The sequence below is a fragment of the Leopardus geoffroyi genome, assembly GCF_018350155.1.
Source record: "Leopardus geoffroyi isolate Oge1 chromosome X unlocalized genomic scaffold, O.geoffroyi_Oge1_pat1.0 chrX_random_Un_scaffold_67, whole genome shotgun sequence".
In the NCBI taxonomy this organism is placed as follows: Eukaryota; Metazoa; Chordata; class Mammalia; order Carnivora; family Felidae; genus Leopardus; species Leopardus geoffroyi.
Window position 1 is genome coordinate 50,034 of NW_025543574.1, and position 22,213 is coordinate 72,246.

Sequence of the window (22,213 nt, forward strand, 5' to 3'; positions counted from 1 at the left end):
GGATGGGGCAAGGTGGTCTTTTGAGAGACCAGTTAGTGGGATACTGTAGAATCCTATCCAGCAGAGGAGAGCAGCTTAGATGGGAAGTAGTCGGTGTTTGCTCACAACCCCTCTCAAACAATTCTGAGAAACTGTATATCCCCTCACACATGGAAGTTGACATCTAAAACATCTCACTCTAAGTCCAAATAGTAAATATGTCATTTCTGCTACATTGTAAGTGTTGACATTTTAGAACAAAACCTTAACATCACTACTTTGATGGTATCCAATGAAATCTAAATATCCTGGCAATTTGACACCCATCATCATCTATTTAAAAATACACCAAAACACTCTCCATTAAGTTGGAAAATTAACATCCACATTTCATCTCCATGAACTTATATCTCCATCCCCCTTCCCTCACATAGTTATATCTGAATGTAATCTATCTTTTATCCTCAACATCTTTTGTGGAACCCTATGGTGTTTCTTTGCAACAAAAATATATAAACAAGTTGAAATGCTATTTTATTCATTGTGATTTTTATTCACTGTGCTAAGACTCCACATTTTTGAAGTTTTCGTCACCACAATTGTTGATCATGACACCCAGTTGCTCAGAATAGCAAAGATAGTAAAACTTTTGAAAAATAATTAATCAACATGTAAAGTAAAATTTGGTTGGAATTGAGTCTTTAGAAGAGGTGGGTGGGATTTTTTTTTAATGAATTAATGTTTTCATGGAGAAGTATGCAAATATGTGTGCAAATATGGGGCAGGATTCTGCTTTAATTGTAATGCTATTTCCTTTTTTTTTTTTTTAATCTAAAGAAGCAGATGAGCCTAGCCACCGCAGTTAGAAAACAAAAAGAAATAAAAGGCATCCAAATTGGAAAGGAAAAAGTAGAAGTGTCACTATTCACAGATGACATGATACTATATGTATATAGAAGACCCCAAAGACTCCACCAAAAACTATTGGGACTAATTAAATGAATTCAGTAAAGCTGCAGGATACAAAACCAATATACAGAAATCTGTTGTGTTTCTATACACTAACAATGAACTATCAGAAGAATAAATTAAGAAAACAATCCTAAATTCCACTGTACCAAAAAAAAAAAAAAAAAAGAATAAAATACCTAGGAATAAAGTCAACCAAGGAGATGAAAGACCTGTACTCTGAAAACTATAAGACACTGCTAAAAGAAATTGAAGACAACTCAAATAAATGGAAAGATACACCATGCTCGTGGACTGGAAGAATTAATATTCTTAAAATGTCCAAACTACCCAAAGCAATCTAAAGATTCAGTGCAATCCCTATCAAAACTACCAATGAATGTCATTTTTCACAGAGCTAGAACAAAGAATCCTAAAATTTGTATGGAATTACAAAAGATCCCAAATAGCCAAAGCAATCTTGAGAAAGAAGAACAAAACTGGAAGTATTGTGCTCCCAGATTTCAAGTTATACTGCAAAGTTGTAGGAATCAAAACAGGATGATACTGGCACAAAAACAGAAACATATATCAATAAAACAGAATGGAGAGCCCATAAGTAAACCCACACTTGTATGCTCAATTAATCTACAACAAAGGAGACAAGAATATACAATGGAGAAAAGACAGCTCTTCAATAAATGGTTCTGGGAAAACTGGACAGCTACATGCAAAAGAATGAAACTGGACCATTTTCTTATACCATATACAAAAGTAAACTCAAAATTGATTGAAGACTTCAATGCAACACCTGAATCTATAAAAATCCTAGAAGAAAACAGGCAGTAAGCTCTTTGACATTGGTCTTAGTGATTTTTTGTATCTGTCTCCTCAGACGAGGACGACGACAACAACAACAACAACAACAAAAAACCAAGTTGGACTACGTCAGACTAAAAAACTTTTGCACAGCAGAGGAAACCATCAACAGAACAAAAAGACAACCTACTGAAGGGGAGAAGATATACCCAATAAGGGGTTAACATCCAAAATATATAAAGAAGCCATAAAACTCAATATCCAAAAAACAAACAAAACAAACAAACAAACAAACAAACAAACACAAAAACCCACCACCAATCTGATTAAAAAAATGGGCAGAGGTCCCGAGTAGACATTTTTTTCCAAAGAAGAGATATAGGTGGCCAAGAGGCACACGAAAAGATGTTCAACATAAATAACTGTCAGGGAAATGCAAATCGAAACCACAATGAGGTAACACCTCACACCTGTCAGAATGATTACTGTCAAAAAGACAAGAAATAACCTGTGTCTGAGAGGATGTGGGGGAAAGGGAAGCCTCGTGCACTGTTTTTCTGTTTGGTTTGATTATTTGTTTGTTTGGGGGGGGAGTTGTAGGTTTTCTTTGGAGTTTTGGGGAAAACCTTTTATTTTATTTTTATTTTTTTTATTAAAGTACAGTGGACACACAATGTTACATTACTTTCAGATGTACAACATGGTGACTCAACTCTATCCTTTACGCTATAGTCACCGCAAGTATAGCTACCATCTACCACCATACAATACTATTACAATCTCATTGAGTATCTACCCCATGCTGTGCCGTTTATTCCCATGATTTACTCATCCCACAACCGGAAGCCGGTATCTCCCACTCGCCTTCACCCGTTTTGCCTATACCCCCGCCTCCCTCCCCTTTGGCAACCATCAGTTTGTGCTCCGTATTTGCAGGTCTGATTCTGCTTTTTGTTTGTTTGGTTGGTTTGGTTTTTTATTTTATTTTTAAAAATTTTTTAATGTTTATTTATTTTTGAGACAGAGAGAGACAGAGCATGAATGGGGGAGGGTCAGAGACAGAGAGAGACACAGAATCTGAAGCAGGCTCCAGGCTGTGAGCTGTCAGCACAGAGCCCGACATGGGGCTCGAACTCACGGACCTCAAGATCATGACCTGAGCCGAAGTCAGATGCTTAACCGACTGAGCCACCAGGTGCCCCTGTTTTGCTGTTTAGATTCCACATGTGAGTGAAATCATGTGGTGTTTGTGTTTCTCAGCCTGACTTATTTCACTTAACATAATACCCTCTAGGTCCATCCATGTTGTCACAAATGGCACGATCTCATCCTTTTTATGGGTGTGTAATATTCCATTGTGTATATGTGTGTGTGTGTGTGAGAATAATTGTGTTAATATGCAGATACACACACACACACACACACACACACTACATCTTCCTTATTCATTCGTCTATCAATGGATTCTTAGGTTGCCTCCATATCTTGGCTATTGTAAATAATGCTGCAATAAACATAGGGGCACACATATCTTTTCAAGTTAGTTTCTTCTTTTTCCTTGGGTAAACATCCAGTAGTGGAATTATTGCATCATATGGTAGTTCTATTTTTAATACCCTTGTGCACTGTTGGTGGGAATGCAAATTGGTGCAGCCACTATGGAAAACAGTATGGAGTTTCCTCAAAAAAAAAAAAAATAATAATAATAGAAATACCATATGACCCAGCAATTCCACTTCTGGGCATTATTCAAAACATAAGAAATAAATACACAAATTCAAAAAGGCATATGTTCATCAGAGCTTTATTTACAATAGCCAAGATATGGAAGCCACCTAAGTGCCCATCGATAGATAAGTGGATAAAGAAGATATGGTAATGAAATGTTACTCAGCCACACAAAGAAAGGACATCTTGCCATTTGTGACAACATGGATGGACCTAGAGGGTATCATGCTAAGTGAGATAAGTCAGGGAAAGATGAATAGCGTATGACTTCACTTACACGTGGAATCTAAAAATACAAAACAAAACAAAACCAACAAAACAAAATAGAAACAGACTCATAGATGCAGAGGACAAACTGATGGTTGCCAGAGGGGAGGGGAGTGAAGGGAGTATGGATGAAATAGGTGAAGAGGTACAAACTTCCAGTTATAAAATAAATAAGACAACGGGGACTTAATGTACAGCATAGGGAATATAGTGAATGATATCGTAACGACTTTGTATGGTGACAGATGGTAACTAGACTTAGTGTGGTGACCATTTTGTAATGTATACAAGTGTCAAATCACTATGCTGTACACCTGAAACTGATATAATATTGTATGTCGATTATTCTCCATTTAAAAAAAAAAAAAACCCAAAATCAGAAAAGAAAAAAAAAAAAAAGAGAGGATGGGAGCAAAAAAAGATTTAATGTGCTATGTGATCTCATTCTTTGAATGTGATCTCATTCTTTGAATTCCTTCCATGAGGTGAGGTCAGCCAACAATCGCACAACAATCTCTCATCATCAGTTAAGGACCTATCAATCAGCTGACAACTCAAGTAAGTCCCTTTGGAAACCACCTGGCCTGCAAAAGGATTGGTCCTCCACTCATTACAGTCCTTTGTTTCACAATTTCTAAGACATACCAAAAAGCCCTTGCAAAGACATGGCTATAAATTCTCTCTCTTACTCTTTTACTTACAACTACTCTGTTTCACGGTGCCTGGGTGGCTCAGACGGTTAAGCATCTGACTCTCGATTTCAGCTTGGGTCACGATCTCAAAGTTTGTCGGTTCGAGCCCCAAGTTGGGCTCTGCGCTGACAGTGTGGAGCCTGCTTGGGATTCTGTCTCTCTCCCGCTCTCTCTCTCTCTGCCCCTTCCCTGCTCACGTGTGCTCTCTCTCTCTCTCTCTCTCTCTCAAAATAAATATAAACTTTAAATAAAAAAAAAAAAAAAGAAGAAGAAGAGGGGTTCCTGGGTGGCTCGGTCGCTTGTCGACCGGCTCTTGATTTAGGCTCAGGTCATGATCTCACGGTTTGGTTTGTGGGATAGGGCTCTGGGCTGCCAGCAGGGAGCCTGCTTGGGATTCTCTCTGTCCCTCTGCCACCCCACCCCCAACCCCACCCATGCATAGTGCTCTCTCTGTCTCTCTCAAAGTAAATAAACATTTTAAAAAAGAAAAAAAAAAAGAAAACAAATTTCTGTTTCATCTGATTTGCTCAGAAAAGTCTGGGCACACTGAAAATTAATTTAAATACAGTTTTGACAATAATTAATTCTTGATAAAAATGCTCTTACCTTATGCATATTTTCCACATATTGTTGCTGAAACTTTAAAGTTGCAAATCTAGCTCATTCAATATATGGGAAATATATGCCATGGAACTTTGTTGGAGAAAGCCCTCATCATTGTCACACCAACGAGGCAAATCAGCCTTAATTTCTGTCAGAACAGTCTGACTTTTTTTAGGCAATTTGAATAATTGCATAATTAATATGCAGTTGGAAAAACATCTTTTATTATTTTTATTTATTTATTTATTTATTTATTTATCAATATATGAAATTTATTGTCAAATTGGAAACCCATGGGGGGAGGGGAAGAAAAAAAAAAGAGGTTAGAGTGGAAGAGCGCCAAAGCATAAGAGACTCTTAAAAACTGAGAACAAACTGAGGGTTGATGGGGGGTGGGAGGGAGGGGAGGGTGGGTGATGGGCATTGAGGAGGGCACCTGTTGGGATGAGCACTGGGTGTTGTATGGAAACCAATTTGACAATAAATTTCATTAAAAAAAAGAGAGAAATGGATATACTGCTAAAATTTAATCAGTCTGTTAGCTGGCCTTTTGTTTTATAAAAGGAGGTGGAAAACATAAAACATTTTGTCAGTGAAATAGGTAATGATAATTGGAACACTTCTCGATTCAATTTGGTAAAAGTAGTTTTTAACTATTTTACAAAGTTAATTTATCTCAAAATCTTGTAAACTTTTTATTTGTTGATATTATTCAGTGTATCTTGAATGTTGGTAGCATTAGAAAATATTCCAGATGTAAAACAATAAAGTAAAATTAAATTAAATTTTAAATTAAATTAAATTAAATATTGTCCAGATAATCACAAAATGATGATTATTCTAACCTGATTCAGTTATTTGATTGTAGTTTTCCCTAGCTATTTACACGTTCTAGGCAAAAGTTTCAAGAATAACTGGCAAAATAATTGTTATGGGGAAAAATAAAAGTCTGTTTTTAAGAAAATATAAATTAAGTAATAATACTACGGCACATTAGATGTCAAATCACTCCCATGCTCTAGCATACAATATATCTGAAATCGTAATATCTCAACACAGGCTAAAATACTGATGTTTTTGAACCATGCCTCATTTCCAGCAGAAATTAGTGTGTGTACGGTAGGAAAATTCAAGTCTTAAGGAATTTCTTGATGATTTCATTAACTCACTGATGGAAGGTTTTTCCAAACTAATGATTGGTGGTGTTCCTTTATTTTGCCAACCCACTGGAGTTTTTAACTCCTGGGATTATATAGTTCAGTTGTCAGTATAAGTATTTCAGGATGAATAATGAGTATGCTTTCCTTTATAAAGTAAGTACACGAAACGTGATTGTGGGGATGGAGAGAGTGCATGACCAAAGTGTCAGGCTCTTAAGCACCTGAATGTGGAAATTAAAGATAGCCTCACCCACCCAACCCTTGGAAAGTGTGCACATCCCCAGGGGCACATGAACCGCATTTTTGTAGGCCACTCGGTTGGACTATGGTGGTAGGTAAAGAAATGGAGGAAAGTAAACAATTTTGAAAATAGTTTGAAGGTAGATTGGATAATGTTTAGGGGTGTTGAAGGAGATTATTGATGTAACTGGTATTTGTCCTGTTGCATCCACACGACTCCTGAAACAGAATGCTACGGGCACCAGTGACAGTCACAACAAAGTCTATTACAATGAGAGGCAAGGCCGACCGATCGGGACCAACACTCTTGATAAGAGTGTGGCTCCAAACAGCCGGGGTACAGAGTTTTTAAAGCCGATCACATCGTTTTATCGTTATCTGGGAACAGAACAGAGAAACAGTTCCCAGATGAGTTAGAAACAGTTATTGAATGAGGTGATTATTTTAGACTTTCTGCCGCTAAATTGCAACCAGTGGATCTCCTTGGCCTTGTCTCTGATGCTCTTTTTTTGAGCTTTTGTTTCCTTCATTGGTAAAGCCTGATTCACAAGAGTATGAAGTATGATTTACAAGAGTAAAAGCAAGGCTGTTATCTTTTGACCTTCAGTGTCAGAACAAAGTTGTTATTTTTCAAGCTAAGCGTTAGCCTTACACTACAATTTAACCCTTACAGTCCTTCACCTTTGTCTGGCTAAATTGTGTTGTTCCTTATAGTAGTGCTTTGATACATGAAGGTGGCCCATGGACCCAGAATCGAATTGGGCTCTGCGGAGGTGAGGTCTGGGTATCTCAGGCATTTTTCTGGCTGAAAGTTACCTACTGGGCCCCACCTCTACTGTTACTGTAGGCTAAGGGTTGGCTACCCTTTTCAGTAGTTTCCTGCACCCTTGCACCTAGACTCACTGCCCTGTAATTGCTGAACTCCCCAAGGGTGCGGCCTGTGCCTGTCTGGGTTCTCTGTTCTCCTGAGCCTGGGCTAGTGCCTCCCTACTGGGCTAGTGCCTCGCCCACGAAAGACACTCAGAGTTAATCTTCAGGACCTCACTCTGTCCCCTGCAGTCTGCTGGAACACCAAGTGCCTGTCCTGTAACCACGCTGGTGCCTTTCCTGCCAGGACACCCATGGCTGCAGGTGTGTTAGCAGGCAGCTGGGCTGAAGGAGCCGCCAGACGGCTGGGCACTAGCTCATCCCCGAGATTCTCGTCCTCAAGGACCTTGCAGCTGACGCAGCTGCCAAGGCTGTGGCCTCCAAGCTAGCCACCTGTGGAGGGGCGGTGCTCATGTCGACCCCGCCTGCGTCTGGGCTGCGGACTACAACTCCCAAGATCATTCGGGGGGGGGGGGCGGGACCGCCTCCGTCTGTCCTGCGGGCTAGAGATGGCTAAAAGCGCGATCTTAGGAGTGTACATCTGAGGGGCAGCAACTGCGGAAACGCGGCTGCGGGCCCAGGAGGAGCTCGGGAGGCGGCTGTGGCTGCAGCTGCAGAGTGGAGCGCAAGCGCCCTGTGTGCCTGTGGAAGGCTTGGTGGCCTTCCCGAGGCTGCGGTTTTGCTGTCGTTGAGTGAGTTTGATAGCTTGTGAGGCTAAGTTACTGTCGTGGCGGCCGTGCCTTGGAGCATATGATGGCTGGATGAGAGCTTGCCGGAGGAGATCGGCGAGTCTTGGCGCTGGAGGGAAGCTGGCGCAAGGACCAAATGCACTCTGTGACTGCAGCTGCACACGGGAGCGTCCCTCTGCCCCAAATCTTGGAACCTAAATGGCTTAGTGTTGGAGCCCTAGCTGGAAGGCGTGGTGTAGAGCCACTGCTCATATGGGAAGAGTGACGTGGAGGAACCAACTCAGATAGTGGGGGCAGAGAGGAGAGCCCCTCGGGCTGCAACTGAAGGAGTGGATCAGCCCTTACCCAGACTGAGGGAGGGGAAAACCGATGCTTGGGGTTGGGAGGTGCGAAGGACTGCAAGACTGGATGTTTGGTGCAGAGAAAGCATCGGTTGCCTTGAAGATGTCAAGCCGCCACCATTCCGTAGGGGACAGTGCTGTCCAGTAGAAACATAATGCGAGGTACATGTGTGCCGTATGGGAAGTTAAAAGAAACTGGTGAAATTAACTTTAACAATGTGTTTTATTTAACCCAACATATCCAAAAGTATTATCATTTCAATGTGTGATCAATATAATAAGTTATCAGTGAAATATTTTACACTTTTTTTCTTCACTAAGTCTTCAAAATCCAGCGTGTATTTGACCTGTACAGCACATCTCAACTCACACTCAGCACATTTCAAGTGTCCATAGCCACATGACTGCATGGCTGCCCCATTGGACAGTGCAGCCCAGTGGAGCTGGGTATAGAGGGGTAGCTCAGATGTCACCTATTTCCTGGCGGTGCAAATCCTGCCTTGCCAAGGTTTCTGCTATTTAGGCTTTCAGTCATTCCTTTTATTTCATTCTGGCTTCCCCTTAGCAAGGCACTGCCATGTCTCTTATCTCATTTTGAACTCTAGTGCCTGTAAGGCAAGTAGGATAGGTGATAACACTATTTCATGGGTGAGAAGTATCCAATCCAAGGTGAGTTTTTATCTTACCTTGCTGCAGGAAGGGCCAGAGTCTCTCACGGTTTCTTCCTCTTCTTCCAGCACTACCTTCCCAGGACTCTGCTCTTACCCCGAAACGATGACCCAGAAGAAGAGGGAACAATTGGGCTCCCAACAGTCTGTTTAGAGGTGAGCTGGGATTTCTTTTTCCTCTCTGAAAGGCCCCCTCAGTTCTCTGTCTGTCTCTGCCAAGCCAGTTTCCTTCAGGAGCTTGAGCCTCAGACTCCTCATAGATTTCCCATCTCGGAAGAAGATGGAACCCATAGGACACCTTTCTTCAGTTTTCTCTTCTCCACCCACCATTTAATCATTCATCACACCTTTGAGATCTACTCTGTGCCTCAACATTCTCTACTATGTGGGACCCAGTCCCGAGCATGAGGGAACTTAGGGACTGTTGGGGGAGAGAGAACAGGACAAGATCTGAGTATGAAATGATGAAATAATAAGAAACTGCATGATTAACTACCCATATCAGAAGTTTAAACAGGAAGTACTCTGGGGAAAAACAGAAGGAGAAATTTAAGCTGCATTTGGAGATGTAGAAATGACAGGGTGTTTCCAGGCTAGAGGAGAGTATGACAAAGGCTCAGGGACAGAAACGAACAGATTTTCCAAGGACTAATGAGAAGATAGGCTGGAGTAGAAGGTGTGTGAGGGCATAAATCAAAGTTTATATGTAAGAAGAAACGCAGGTGGTGTTTACACTCTTGTAAAAACATTACCGTGACAAAATATATATAACACAGAAGTTACCATTCTAACCATTGTTATGTGTATAGCTCAGTTACATTGAGCACATCCACATTGTTGTGTGGCCACCACCACTGCCCATCCCCAGAACTTTTTCATCCTCCCAAACTCTGTGTCTCTATTAAACATTAACTCCGCATCTCAGTAACCACCATTTGACTCTCTTGTCTCTATGACCTTGCTCTAGTAAGCGGAATCTATAGTATGTGTCCTTTTGTGTCTGGTTTCTTTCATTAGGCATAACGTCCTCCAGGTTGGTGTGTATATTGTTGGTAGTCAGCTTTGCTGGGCCTTACTGCGTGTGCATCAGGAAGCTGGGAAACATTTAGTATTTTAGGGCAAGTCAGAAGGCTGTCACAACCACAGCCCTTATTACCTAAATGAGAAGCCATTAGCGGGCCTCAGGAAGCCCTCCAAGAATCCATCATTTTACACATAAGAAGGGTTTCAAAGATCTAATTTCCAGGCCGTTGGCACTGTGTAAAAGAGAAAAGGCCCCCACTTTTTCCTGGGCAGTTGCCTCAAGTAGTCAGTCATGGATTCCTGGAGGGTTTCCTGTAGTCCACTAACGAGGCACAACCTGGTCAGGCAGAGACCTGGAGGAAATGGCTGCTTTTTGGTGCCAGCTAGTTGTTTTTGACTGGATGCAAGAAAACAGGCAGAAGAGAGTTTAGTCTTTTACTGTTGTATTAGCCACAATAAAGAAGGTGTTTATTCCCTGTGATTTTAGGTCAATTTTCAAATTAAGAAGTTTAGGTCAATTTTCAAAGTAGCAGGTTTTTTTAAAATTTCACATTGCATATAATTTCAGATCTACAAATCTAATATCAGTGCAACTCTTCTCAAGACCAGGGAAGTGGATTTAGAGCCAAAAATAAATGAATAGATTTCAAGTTTTGTTTATATCCATTTCTTGTGTTGGACATGTGAATTGGCACAAGGTTTTCAGAGACTCTGAGATCTAAATAAGACTATTGCTTTCCATACTTTAGGCTTATTTGTTAAACATGATTTACATACCTGAGACACAGAATTTGAGAGAGAAGCAGCTTAAAGGAATCAGCTCTTTCACAGATATGACAGTAAACAGGGTTCAGTTGCATTTTCTAGTCAGAGCATAAACCTTTGTAGTCTTTATTGTCCACATTATATAAAACTGTATTGTTTGCCTTTAGAATGTGATGTGAACATTGGGCTGTGTGGTATAAACATATTAGCTGATATCGACCTTGCAGCACCAACCATAGTCTTTCCTTCTTGGGACTGGTTTGTTTGGGGGCACAGGGACTGACACCTGCTCTGTTTGCCTGTGGGGTACTGAACTTGCTGAATCCTGGCCTGCTTGCTCATCTGCCCTGTCAGCCCCTGTAGAAATGCCTGTGACTCAACAATGCAGACTCTGACAAAGTCACCTCCTCTAGAAGCTTCACTTTGCAAACTCGTTTCCCTCTGGGAACACTAACATCCAGATTCTCTCCTGCCCTGTTGGCAAGGCACATAAATCCCTTCAGGGGCTCAGCTGTCTGAACCAAGATCCCTGGCCTCTGGCTGCTTCTCAGGGAACTGTCCATATATTTTCACTCCCTGATTTGTAAAAAGTTGATATAGAGTTAAATGATTGCTGTTTTTACATTTCAAGATCTTTCTGTATAGTGTTTTAAAAATCTTGCTTTAATAATTTTATTTTATTTTATGTTCATTTTTGAGAGAGATGGAGAGAGAGAAAACATGCAGGCAGAGGGGCAGAGAGAGAGGGAGACAGAGGATCTGAAGCAGGCTCTGCACTGTCAACGCAAAGTCTGATGTGGGGCTCAAACGCACCAACCTTGAGACCATGACCTGAGCTGATTTCCGACGCTTAACAGGCTGAGCCACCCAGGTGCCCTTATTATTTTATCTTTTAAAAAATTACTTGAAAAATTATAACAATCGCCTTTTGAGACTTTTAATCCTAATACTTAAATTTGTTAAACTTTCAGATCACATGAATGGTTATGGAAGGGGGGGCGGGTACATCTAGGAATCCATCAAACTAATTCCTTCTTCATTTAGAGTCAAAAGAAACTGCTTTAATGTTATTATAACAACATTAAGAAAAACTACCAGAAGTCATCAGGAAAGCACCTATGATCTCACTGTTCAATGTGATTAACTTTCTTTTGTCTGTGTTCCCTTTCAGGTTGCTCAGAAGTATACATAGGCACTTCTTAGCTCTGTCACTTGCATGCTAGGTGCTAAGCGAGTTCTAGAACCACTCTGAATGTATTTCTGTTGTGAAAGGATATAAGAGGTATATACCTCACAGGGTTGTTGTGAAGGTTTCACAGCCTACTATATGTAACTTCTGACCATGGTGCCTAGCATGTGTAGATACTCAACAAATAGTATTTTCATTCCTGCTTCCTCTTATTCTTAGAAACTTCTGCTATTCCCAAAGGAATAACAGGCTCCTTGGGAATTCACCACTCTCCCACTCTCAAGAATATGGCTCTGGTAACTGTGCAGCAGAACCAGTGTGTTCTCAGGTACCAAGTCATGTACCATTTCTAGATATTGGTGGCCATTCCAGGCCCCAAGTATGGTCACATTATCTCTTGTCTAGGAGTTGTCTGACTTCCATCCATTTTCCTGTACTCCCAAAGCCTTTCCATTCTGGTACCTGACCCCCCTTTTATAGTCTTTGTTTGTGTCTCTGGAGCACAAGACCTCCTGCTCCTTCTAGATGTTGTGACGTGCTTTAGGCCATTCCCTCCTACTTTTTACTCAAAACTCTTCTCTTCCATGATGGCATCTGTGGTAAATCCAGCCCACTGTGCTCTTTCACTTGAATAATTGTCCCTAAAGCAGATTCTTTACCTTAAAGCTTTCCTGTCATTTGGTACACTATTGCTTGCTGGGTTTTTTAATCATTAAACAAGATATTAAAGCAACACTAACATATCTTTTCTTATAGAAGAAAAGAAACTGTTTATAACTCTATTACTCAACAGGACTTATTTCAAATTTGTGTATTTCCTTCTAATCTTTGTCCATTTGTACATCTATTTTGTTATATCATATCACCTTTTCCACTTATGCATGTAAAGAGGTTCTAGATGTTTTATAATTTTTTTAAAGTTTTATTTATTTTGAGAGAGAGAGAGAGAGAGAGAGAGAGAGAGACAGCGATCAGGAGAGGGGCAGAGAGAGAGTGAGAGAGAGAGAATCCCAAGCAGGCTCCATACTATCAGCACGGAGCCTGACACGGGGCTTGAACTCACGAACCGTGAGACCATGACCTGAGCCCAAATCAAGAGTTGTACACCTAACCAATTGAGCCCCCTAGACCCCCCCAAGATGTTTTAAATCCCCAAGGAGACAGTGAGGATATTTTTAAGACCAGATGGTAATTACCTTTGAACTTGAATGTGTTTGAAAGCAACTACAAAAGCATTGGAAACATAAAAGAGCATAGTAACATATGTATTCGGAGAACAGTGAAAAGGACAGTTTTCCTGGAGTATGGAGTCTATGTGGGCAGGAGTTGGAGTAGATGAGGACAGACAGGTAGGTCAGGTCCAGGTTGGTAAAGGTCTGGAATATCACCTGAAGGAATGTGGTTTCATCTTTGAAGGAGTGCTTGCAGAGGATTTTTAAAAATAAACGTGCTGGGGGCGCCTGGGTGGCGCAGTCGGTTAAGCGTCCGACTTCAGCCAGGTCACGATCTCGCGGTCCGTGAGTTCGAGCCCCGCGTCAGGCTCTGGGCTGTTGGCTCAGAGCCTGGAGCCTGTTTCCGATTCTGTGTCTCCCTCTCTCTCTGCCCCTCCCCCGTTCATGCTCTGTCTCTCTCTGTCCCAAAAATAAATAAACGTTGAAAAAAAAATTAAAAAAAAATAAAAATAAAAATAAACGTGCTGGGCCTAGGTTTGCTTTTCAGAATGGCCACTCTGGTGTAGACAATGGAATGGTAGAACATGAGATTAGAGGTGGCAGTAAGTCCAGTTCTAAAACAATCACAGTAATCCAGCAGAAGGCTGTGGCAGTGGGGATGCCTCCCTACAAAGCAATGGCAGTTGAAGGGGCTTGAACTACTGTTGTAAGGATTTCTGGTGCCATGGGCCAAATGTGGGAACTGTCCCCTACAAGTCTTACCCTCCCTTAAAGACCACCTCCTTCATAAAGCCACTCTCAATCCATTATCACTACCCCCACCATACCCCACCCCCATCTCTCTTCCTTCTCTGTGGCTCCAGCAGGCTGTATGCTCTCTACAATAAAACTAATCATTTGACTTTGTAATCAGGGCATTCATTCTCAAATTGTTTGTTTGTTTTTTCTTTTTATATCCATTCATATTTTTTAATTGAGATTCAAGTTAGTTAACATATAGTGTAGTATTGGTTTCAGGAGTAGAATATAGTGATTCATCACTTATATATAACACCCAGTGCTCATCCCAACAAGTGCCCTCCTTAATGCCCATCACCCATCTAGCCCATCCACCCTCCCACCTCCCCACTATCAACCCTCAGTTTTTTCTTTGTATTTAAGGGTCTTTTACGGTTTGCCTCCCTCTCTGCTTTTATCTTATTTTTGCTTCCCTTCCTCTATATTCATCTATTGTGTTTCTTAAATTCCACATATGAGTGAAATGATGATATTTGTCTTTCTCAGATTGACTTATTTAGTTTAGCATAATACACTCTAGTTCCATCCACATTGTTGCAAATGGCAAGATTTAATTCTTTTTCATCACTGAGTAATATTCCATTGTGTGTGTGTGTGTGTGTGTGTGTGTGTGTATCCATTCATCATCAGTTGATGGACATTTGGGCTCTTTCCATACTTTGGCTATTGTTATAGCATTGCTATAAATATTGGGGTACATGTGCTCCTTCATATCAGTATTTTTAAATCCTTTGGATAAATACCTGGTAGTGCAATTGCTGGGTCATAGGGTAGCTCTATTTTTGAACTTTTTGAGGAACCTCCATACTGTTCTCCAGAGTGGCTGCACCAGTTTGCATTCCCACCAACAGTGCAAAAGGTGCTGGGAAAACTGGACAGTAGCATGCAGAAGAATGAAACTGGACCACTTTCTACACCATACACAAAAATAAATTCAAAATGGGTGAAAGACCTAAATGTAATATAGGAAACCATCAGAATTCTGGAGGAGAAAACAGTCAGCAACTTCTTTGACCTCGGCTACAGCAACTTCTTACTAGACATGTCTCTGGAGGCAAAGGAAACAAAAGCAGAAATGAACTACTGGGACCTCATCAAGATAAAAAAGCTTCTGCACAGCAGAGGAAACAATCAGAAAAACTAAAAGGCAACTGACCAAATGGCAGAAGATATTTGCAAATGACATTTTGGATAAAGGGTTAGTATCCAACATCTATAAAGAACTTATCAAACTCAACACCCCAAAGTCAAGTTGTTTTAATTATTCTCCTGACAATTATTTATTGAGCAGGCAGAGATCTGGGGCTGGAAGGGATTAGAATTGGGAGTCCTCAGCATATACCACGGGGCAAATCAAGCCAGTTCCTTGCTGCTGAATTTCCTATCTCCACCATGCCCAGCATGTAGGGGCTCATTGGAATCTGCTTTAAGTGTTTTCTTCCCGATTAAATGACTTTCTTCTTGAGAGATATGTGTCCACTCATTTTTTGTAGTTTCCATGGAGTAAAACACTCAGCTAGACATACACTAGGTGCTCAGTAGGCATCGGACTTGGAGCCGAGGAGACCTTCCTGTCCATCTTCTCTTCCTACAATGCTACCAACTCCAGCCTTCCCCAAGGAGGCTCATGGTAAGTAGGAATGGTTTGGGTCTTTTAGGAGTCTGTAATATTCACAGATGTGCCCTCAGACTTTTGTCAAGAGGGTGGTAGTTAGCTGGCCCCTGCTCAGCAGGATGTGGGTAAGGATGGGACACCAGCGAAGTACAAGACCCTGATCTCCCTCGGTAAGGACAGCATTCCTTCTCTGGACCCTATGAGCCGGGGCTGGAGAGCCAGGGCTCTGATTTGTGTTTCCTATGGAGCCAGAAACAGATCGTTTCTGTTTCTGTTTTCTGTTGCAAGACCAGTGACAAATGGAGTTGTTGATAAACTTCCTTATGGTGCTCAGAGACTTTGGTCTCTCTGTCCTCTGATCTTCTAGGTCAGGGGTTTTCCTATCCCTGACATTCCATTGGAGATGACCAGATTTCCATTCTATCTGGGAAGGCAAAGCTAGTTGTTCCTTGCAGCTGAGAGTTTTCCACTCCTGCCCCCATACCCATCCTCCTTCCTTTCCTCCTGTCCTTCTTGGAAGTCACATTGGACCCTGTGGAGATATTCTTGGTACCACTGTGTGGTGTCCTAGAGTACCTTTTCCTCCTGGAAGCCAAGTGATTGGAATGGATCTGTGGGACACCATTGTGACCCTAGCACAAATATCTAAGTCCCCTTTATTTCTCAAAAACCAGGGATTCCAATTCCCAAACCAGACATGATTTCCCAGTTAGAGCAGCAGAGGAATCATGGATGCTTAAAGGAGAAGGGCCATGAAGCCTCTGTCTAGGTGAGTGAGTGAAAGCCAAGTAAGTTGATATCCTTCTGGTTAGCAAAAGCGTGCCAGGCCTTTTTCACTTTCTGGTAGTGAGAGCAGTTTTATGTTTATTTTGTATCCCCCATGGGAGGTACTCATACCTGATCCATTCAGAGAAAGTGAAAACTGACCATTTGGAGACCCTGGATTGAAGTAAGGTTCGCAATTCTAGCTCTGAGAAGAAAAATGAGCATTTTAAGAATTCTAAATGCTGTGTGGTGTTTTTGTTGGCCTCTGCTACCTACTCACATTCAGCATTCATAATTCTGTGTGAGGTGTTCCCAATTGCATTCTCCTTCACAGGACGTTTACATTCCAGTCAAAAGAATCGCGTGTTTAATAATGGCAAGTTGAGGGGCGCCTGGGTGGCTCAGTTGGTTGAGCGTCCGACTTCGACTCAGGTTATGATCTCACAGTGTGTGAGTTCGAGCCCTGTGTCAGGCTCTGTGCTGACAGCTTGGAGCCCAGAGCCTGCTTTGGATTCCGTGTCTCCCTCTCTCTCCCTGCCCCTCCTTCACTCACACTCGCTCTCTCTCTCTCTCTCTCTCTCTCAAAAATAAATAAACATTTAAAAAATTTTTTTTAATTAATGGCAAGTTGACCCCAAAGAAAGGGTGGAAGTAGGGTGACAACGAAAACTATTTGTTGCATTTTGTGTTTTTTAAAAAGACATTCATTCATTTAACAAATAGATTTTTTTAACCAGATTGGCCTATGACAAAGATAATATGTGCTCAAAAAAATTGAGAGAGACATCCAGAAGAAAACACAAATGTCTTGAAATCCTAACTCCCAGAGCCAATCACCGTCAACCTTTGTATAAGCATTCTTCTGATCCCTTTCTTCCCACACAACTACTTGTGGAGATGTGGCTACTCTGAGGTACGTGCTGTGATCCTTTACCTGCCATTTGGCCTTCATAGTGTGTTGTGGACAGCTCTCCGTGTCATTGCATATATATGTGTAGCTGGGTATTCATCCCCTTCAGTGGCTGCATAGCATTGCACTTTACCAGCATGTTATCCTCTATTTACCCCAGTCCACTATTGATAACTAGGTTGTTTCCAGATTTACATTATTCTATGCAACACCAAAGTCAAATAACCTTCTGTTACATCTTTGCAAACTTGTCAGGCTATCTTTTATGGATAAATTCCTCGCAGTGGCATTGATGGAGCAAATGGTGACGTTCAAGTCATCTAAAATACGCTATTTCCTTTAAACTCATGATACTTCTGAATCATTTTTAACTAAAAGCCAAATGCAGTGAATTGATCTTAGAAAAGTAATTGACAACATTTTCTAAAAGCTTCCCCAGGCCTGTGAGGAAGATTGATGATACTGGGATGTGGGGTTCCCTTTAACTTCTTCATTTTCACCCAAGTCTCTATTGTTTTTACTTCTTCTGTGCCTCCCTCACAGATTGATGACTTTCCCCATTTTAGAACTGAACCCCTTAGCATTCACCATTTGTATTTTAGGTCGTCTCAAATTAGTACACAGGTAATGGCAACAGATAATAACAATAGCAAACACTTGTATGGCATGTACAGTGTGTCAGACATGCAGTGGTATGTACTTTTCAAATATAGCTGAGTTCATCTTATAAAAAGTCTTAGGTAGAAATTGCCAACATCTTCATTTCACTGGTGAAGAAACGTAGGCCCTAAAAGACTAAATGATTTGTTCAAATTCAGACAGCAAATATGTGGTTGAGCCAGGAATAAAACCTGTGCAGTTTGGCTCCAGAAGCTTACAGGTTCATCTAAGCCAATGTGCCTTCCCTTGCCAGCTCACAAAGGTGGTAGACACAGGTGCTCCATGCCCTAGCTACTCAACTTCTGTGAGCAGCCAGTCATAATCCCCTCCTCCCCCAGCATCTCAGTTGAATTAAGATGTGGAAGTTACCTGTGTTCATTTGGTAGGATGTAAGCCTCTTCTTGTGTTTGAATGAACCCTCTAGAACTAATACAAGATCCTGCTTTCTACATCTCTCTTTCCCCTCCCTATTGTTCAAGGCCAAGTTCACCATACTCATTCTGGAACAAAAGTCTCTTCTGGTTCCTTATTCAAGGCAGTGGGCAATTTTGCATAGGACCTTGATTCTTTCATGCAGTTCTAAACTTCAGGGCTGGAGGAAACTGGGATTTCTCCCTTCCTTGTTTGTAAATAATGTCTCTTGTTGGCAGAGTTTGTTTTAATCATAAAAGTATGTTGTGCTGGTTGCAGAAAAAAAATTTAACAGGCAGAAAAGTATAAAGAAGCAAATAAAATCACTTGTTAGAGGAAAGCACTATTAATGTTTTTAGTGTATTTCCTTCCATTATTTTTTATATACACATGTAAGTATATATGTACTTATACATTATAACTACAAAAGATTATGGTCATGTATACTGGTTTTTGTTTGATTTTATAATCATAACCAGTTTTACAAATCATTGGAAAATCTTTAGGGGTGCCTTGGTGGTTCAGCCGGTTAAGCGTCCAACTCTTGGTTTCAGCTCAGGTCACAAGGTTTGAGTTCAAGCCCTGCATCAAGCTCTACACTGACAGTGCAGAGCCTGCTTGGGATTTTCTCTCTCTCCTTCTCTCTCTGCTCTTCCCGAGCATTCTCTCTCTCTCTCAAAAATAAATAAATAAACTCTTAAAAAAAGTTAAAAAAATTCTTCAAAATCATGATATTTAATGACTATTTCATCATCTAGATATATAATTACTTTAATCATTTATGTGTTCTGGGAAATTTTAATTTTTTCCCTTTTCACTTACTTACACTGTTATGAACATCTTTGCATTTAAATGTCTCTCCACAGCTCTGTTTTTTCCCTCTAGAATAACTAGAAGAGGAATTTTCATGGTACTTGATTTGTGTTATGAATTGCTTGTCAAAAAGCTTTCCAGTTTACATTCTTGTAGAAGTATATGAGAATGCATATGTCCCTATACCCTGCCAGCATGTACTGTAGTTTTTAAAATCTCTGCCAATTTGAAAAGGGGAAAACGGTTTTAATTTTGAACTTTTTTTTCAAGTGCTTATTGGCCATTTCTTGTTTTATTCCCCTGTTCCCTCAGGCTCCCCTTTTAATGACAGGGGATCTGGCGAACCATAGACCCTTAACCTGGATATTTGGATTCTCTTACTCCTTCTAGTTTCCTCTTTAAAGCATGCCCTTCTGCTTGCGCTCTGAAGCCCATCCTAATTTGTCCTCATACCCTTGTCCCCATAATTATTATGTCTTCTCTCCCTTCAGCAACTTCATCCTTTCCTCTTGAAGTCATGCATTCTCTGCCTTCCATCAGAATCAGAACTTCATACTTACTCCTATTCCCTTTTCTAGTATATGAAGTGTGAAGGAATTTGTCAAATTCCTCCAATGTGTACTTAACATGTGACCCCTGCTTCTGAAGGAGGTCCCCATTGGCTGGCCCTCATCCTTGTTCTCTTGTGCTTCTCTATGTTGGACAGTGCATATTTTCTTAAAAACACTTGCTTTGTGTCATTGTGCTACACTCCCAGTAGCTTTGGCTACTTCCGGGCCTCTTCCAAATGCTCCTTGGTTCCTTTCTCTTCACTAACTGTGTGTTTCACATTACATAGCTGCTAATCACTTGGTTCACTTAAGACACGTAGACCTTTTAGTGATTGCCTTGTAATGATTGAATGTTGTCGCCAGTGGGGCAGCTCAGACAGTAAATTCTGGGAGCTGTGGCCCTCAGGGTTGTATATTTGGAGGAGGGAGTTCCTGCCTCCTTGCTTAAGTTTCCTTGCCAAAATATGGTACAAAACTGAACTCTATTCATTAAAGCAAACTAAAACTTAGGTACTAACACAATGCCACCATAGGTTTCCTTCACAACAAACTTCATGTTTACAAATTGTTTTTCATCTATTTTTGACTGGGGTTCACTTGATGCCAGAATTTCACACTTCTCCTAGTGCTACAACATAGAACTCTAGACTGTAGAGTCACCAAGTCACTGTGGCGTCAAAATAAACAAACAAATGGTTTAGAAAGAGACTACAGGTGGTATACACACGCACACATATGTACAATATAAATGAAGGAAACATCAGTCATCACCGTGGAAGGATGATTCAGAGATGGTATCAGAACATTTAGCAATTTGGAGGAAAACAGAGCAGATCGTTAACACATGGCGTACTCTAAAATATATATCCACAGGATTAAAGGCTAAATGTAAAGACAAATATTAGAATAAAATACCAGTGAGTACTTACATCGGCTCTGGATAGGAAAGAATATTCTGAGCTTAAAAACAGTGAAAGCAGGGGTGCCTGGGTGGCTCAGTTGGTTAAGCGTCCGACATCAGCTCAGGTCATGATCTCATAGTTTGTGGGTTCGAGCCCCACATCGGGCTCTGTGCTGACAGCTCGGAGCCCGGAGCCTGCTTCAGGTTCTGTGTCTCCCTCTCTCTCTGCCCCTCCCCCCCTCTCTCTCTCTCTCTCTTTCAAAAATAAATAAACATTAAAAAGTTAAAAAAAAAAGAAACAAAGACTTAAAGAACAGAGGTACATGGTTAATAGTGCTAAAGAAAAAAGCCAAAACATGAAATTGTACACATAAATAGCATAGCCTTAACTATGAAAACAAAACAAAACAAAACAAAAAACAACAACTAAAAGTAACATCAATTCTCATTACACGCCAGGCACTGGGTTGAGCAACTGGGCCTGCGCTCTCTCCAAGAGTCCTCAGAGGAGCCCTGGCGGGAGGTGGGCACTGTTATGGCCCCTCTTCTCCAGATGAGAACTGGGTGCAGAAAGATGCAGAGATTTGCTCAAAGTCCCACAGCCCCTCAGTGGACGTGCTGGGATTCTAGGTCAGGCTGGCAAGACCACACAGCCCGGCCCCTGGAAACAACGGAAAGAACCTCGAGGCATGTGGGTAGCAGTGACGGTCCTGGAAGCAGAGCCGACGGACACACGGCAGATTGCTAATGGTGACAGCCCTGAGAAATAGCTGAATGAAAGACATACCGCACATGGGGAGCAGTGATGGATGCTCCCTGGGTGGGGAGTATGTCGTGCTTCTGCCATCAAAGCAAAAACTCAAGAACGTCGATGTCTTTTTAAAGCCTCCAAGAAAGAGGTTGGATGTACATGTGTCACATACTCACGGCAACTGCATGCTTATGAGATGCGATGATGGTGAATTCTCAGCTTCTCTTCTGAAGCCTTTAGTCAAGCGTGCACTCCTAGACACAGTGGCAGAAGAGACCCAGTGGGGTGTGCCCTAGTCTTCACCTCCCACATGCTCCTAGGCATGGCCCTGTTGCCAGCTTTCTGCTGGGGCAGGTGTTGGGATGTCTCTCTGGCGTCCCCTGGGATGTCATCCCTTCCCTGTCTTGGGGCCCTACTGGGTGTCTCCTTGTGCACCATTTTTTTGTGCACACCACCTGCTCACTCTTAGCCAGGTCAAACTTGTCGCACACGTGGTACCCTGGTCCAAGCATGATGACAAGCAAGGGTGGCCAGGACCCCTGGAAATGGAAAGGAAGAGAGCAACAGAAGGGCTAAGGCAGAAGTGGAACAGGCGTTTCGGCTCACCTTAGTCCCTGTTCCGGAAAGCACACCAGACGCCAGACACGGGGCCTGCAGACGTGGGCTCTAATCCCACCGTACCTGACCTTGGGGGACCCTCATGTCCTTCCCAGGCCCTCCGTCTGATGCTGTGGCTGTCCTCAGACCAGAAGATGTGGGGGCCAGCACCAGGCTCTGTGGAAGCCCAGGGCAAAACGGACTCCCAGAGGGGAGGCAGACCAGTGGTTCAGGTGTGAAGTGCATGTCAGGCAGGACTCATGTCCCCATCTCCACTCCCACCCCATCCTG

At 41.8% G+C, this 22,213-nt stretch overlaps 1 long non-coding RNA gene across 1 annotated transcript; it reads left to right on the forward strand.

Annotated features, from left to right (window-relative positions):
- Positions 1 to 15,097: 15,097 nt before the first annotated feature.
- LOC123595717 lies at positions 15,098 to 18,653 on the forward strand. The gene is made up of 3 exons (XR_006711328.1): positions 15,098 to 15,146; positions 15,442 to 15,578; positions 17,066 to 18,653. It is a non-coding gene; the product is annotated as an uncharacterized LOC123595717 (long non-coding RNA).
- The last annotated feature ends 3,560 nt before the right edge of the window (positions 18,654 to 22,213 follow it).